Source organism: Sarcophilus harrisii, chromosome 1 (genome assembly GCF_902635505.1).
Source record: "Sarcophilus harrisii chromosome 1, mSarHar1.11, whole genome shotgun sequence".
Taxonomy (NCBI): Eukaryota; Metazoa; Chordata; class Mammalia; order Dasyuromorphia; family Dasyuridae; genus Sarcophilus; species Sarcophilus harrisii.
The window spans coordinates 447,013,774-447,016,113 of NC_045426.1; the positions used below are offsets into that span (position 1 = coordinate 447,013,774).

The window sequence follows — 2,340 nt, forward strand, 5'->3', positions numbered from 1 at the left end:
ATTGACTAGATTATTAGTGACCAGATTATCAGTTAGCAATGAATTGAGGAGAGGTCCCTGAATCAGGCAGATTGTCAAAATAGCATTCCTAAGTTGGGCATGAAAGGGGCAAAGCCAGAGGAATTTGGAATTAGATAGATTACCAGAACAGAAACTCCCCTAAAATCAGGGGACCACAAAATTATATTACATCACTACTGATACTACTACTACTACTATTACCTAGCATTTACATAGTATTTAAAGGTTTACAAAGTATTTTACATGTTATATTTTAACATGTAAACTCTATGATGTTCGCTTCAAATTGGAATGATACAGAGAAAGAAGATTAGCATAGCCCCTGCAGGAGATGACACACAAATTCATGAAGTATTTCAGATTTTTAGAACTCAATATTAAAAAAAATGTTAAAAATTGTTATATGTAACTGGAAAAAATAATTTTTTTTCTCAAAAAAAGAAAGAAATAGAGCCAGGATTTGAACATGCATCTTCTTACTTCAAATCTAATATTTTCCCCATTTATCACATTGTCTTTGTTCTCTAATGTCTTACTTTGGGGTTTCTGATACCTAGAGACTTTGAACCTGTTGTCTGCCTGGATCCATGGTTTTTTCCCTAAAGATGACTCTTTAGGTATAGACCTTATGTTTATGGAGACTTGTGTTTTCTTCTCTCTCGGGCAGTCTCTAGGGCTTATGAGTAACTATATCTATCCATGGCTCTTTTCTTTTCTTTCCTGTCCTCCAGCCCCATTCTAGGTTCTGGGTTCCCTAATGCCAACTCTTTCCTAATTCCCTGTAGTCTTCTCCTCTCCACACTAGACATTTCTTGTTCCTTTAACTACTCAGACCTTTCAAAACTCTGGCCATCCTCCTGGAGAAACTCCAATTTGCTAATGTCTTATTTAAAATGTGGTACCCAATTGGGCCCAATAATTGAATACTATATTCTGTATATATTTTGACAATGCAGAGCTTGATAAAACTATGATTTCCCTTAATGTGTGCAATATATTTCTATTACATGCAGCCATATATCATGTTTACTTAGGAAAACAACCTCGTTATCATTATCATTTTTAAAAAGTCTCATTACAATCTTGTCTCATATTGAATTTGTATTCAATTAAACCCCTGAGGTCTTTTCCAAATGTATTGCTATTAAACTATTTCTCCTTCATCTTGTACTTACATAAATACTTTCCTCAAACTAAATGTGAAGCTTTCCATAATATGTCCTGTGTGGGATGCTTCACTACCTTCCTGAGGTGATCTTACCCACAGAAAGAGTCAGCTGGATAATTTTTCTTTTCTCTTCATAATTTTCGTTTTATTAAATAGTTTGGAGTTGCCTCTGTATGTTTAGTTTTGTCTCTCTGTAATGTTGTATATTACCCAGGGTGTTTGTATTTCAACTTTAGCTGGCCATTGGAAGTTTTCTCATTTCAGGTTTAAATTTGTTCTCCTGCTCTGCTCTTCTCACCTTCCTCCTAGGGAACATTTTCTGAAAAAGCTACAATAGATTTTTTTCATCCTTTACTTGCCTAGAGCAAGAGGGCATTGGATTTAATATATTTTAGCTCCCTGGGTGACCATTTTAAAAATAAAAACAGAACTTTGGGGATACCTTTTGAAAAATGTATACCACTAATCATTAATCATGTAGACATGGACTATTCATCCTTCCCCAATTGTGTAACTTTGCTCATATTATCCCCCATGTCCAGAATGAACTTGACTTCACCTCTGCCTCTTCTCTTTACCTTGCTTCATGGGCTAGCCCAGATATTACTACCTCTTTGATAACCTATATCCCAGCTCAAAGCAGTCTCTCTTTCCTCAAATTTCTCATAGCACTTTGTTCAAACAGCTCCCTAAACATATTCCCACCTATATCTAGTTATCCCCAATTAGGTTGAAAACAGGTTCTGTGTCTAATTCAGTCATTAGTCATGGGACCAGGAGTACCAGAGGGAAGAAGCATATACACCTGGCTCAATTGCTCCCTTGCAGCCATCTGGAAGCTGTTGAACAACTAGCTCCTCTTCATTTGTCTCTCCCATTCCTGACTGTCTCCTGGCCCTGCCCCAGGTCCCACATTGGCTAGTTTTAAAATGTAGTTTCTTTCATTTTGATTGGCATGTGGTTTGCCAACCCAAATTGAGAATTCCAGGATGGAGTCTTAAAGAAATCAGTCAGAAAAGCACAAAATTGTGCCTACCCTTGGGATCTGGTCTCTCCTGTCTTCCTGCTTCTTCCAGAGGACTCCTCTATCCTCTTCTGCTCTCTCAGTCTCCAAATCTAGTCTTCTAGTCTCTAATTCTCTGCCACAAGGG

The 2,340-nt window shown here is 37.3% G+C and overlaps 1 non-coding gene across 1 annotated transcript; it reads left to right on the forward strand.

Moving 5' to 3' along the window:
* Window positions 1–280: 280 nt before the first annotated feature.
* Window positions 281–387, forward strand: LOC111719010. The gene has a single exon (XR_002769334.1). It is a non-coding gene; the product is annotated as a U6 spliceosomal RNA (small nuclear RNA).
* Window positions 388–2,340: the final 1,953 nt, after the last annotated feature.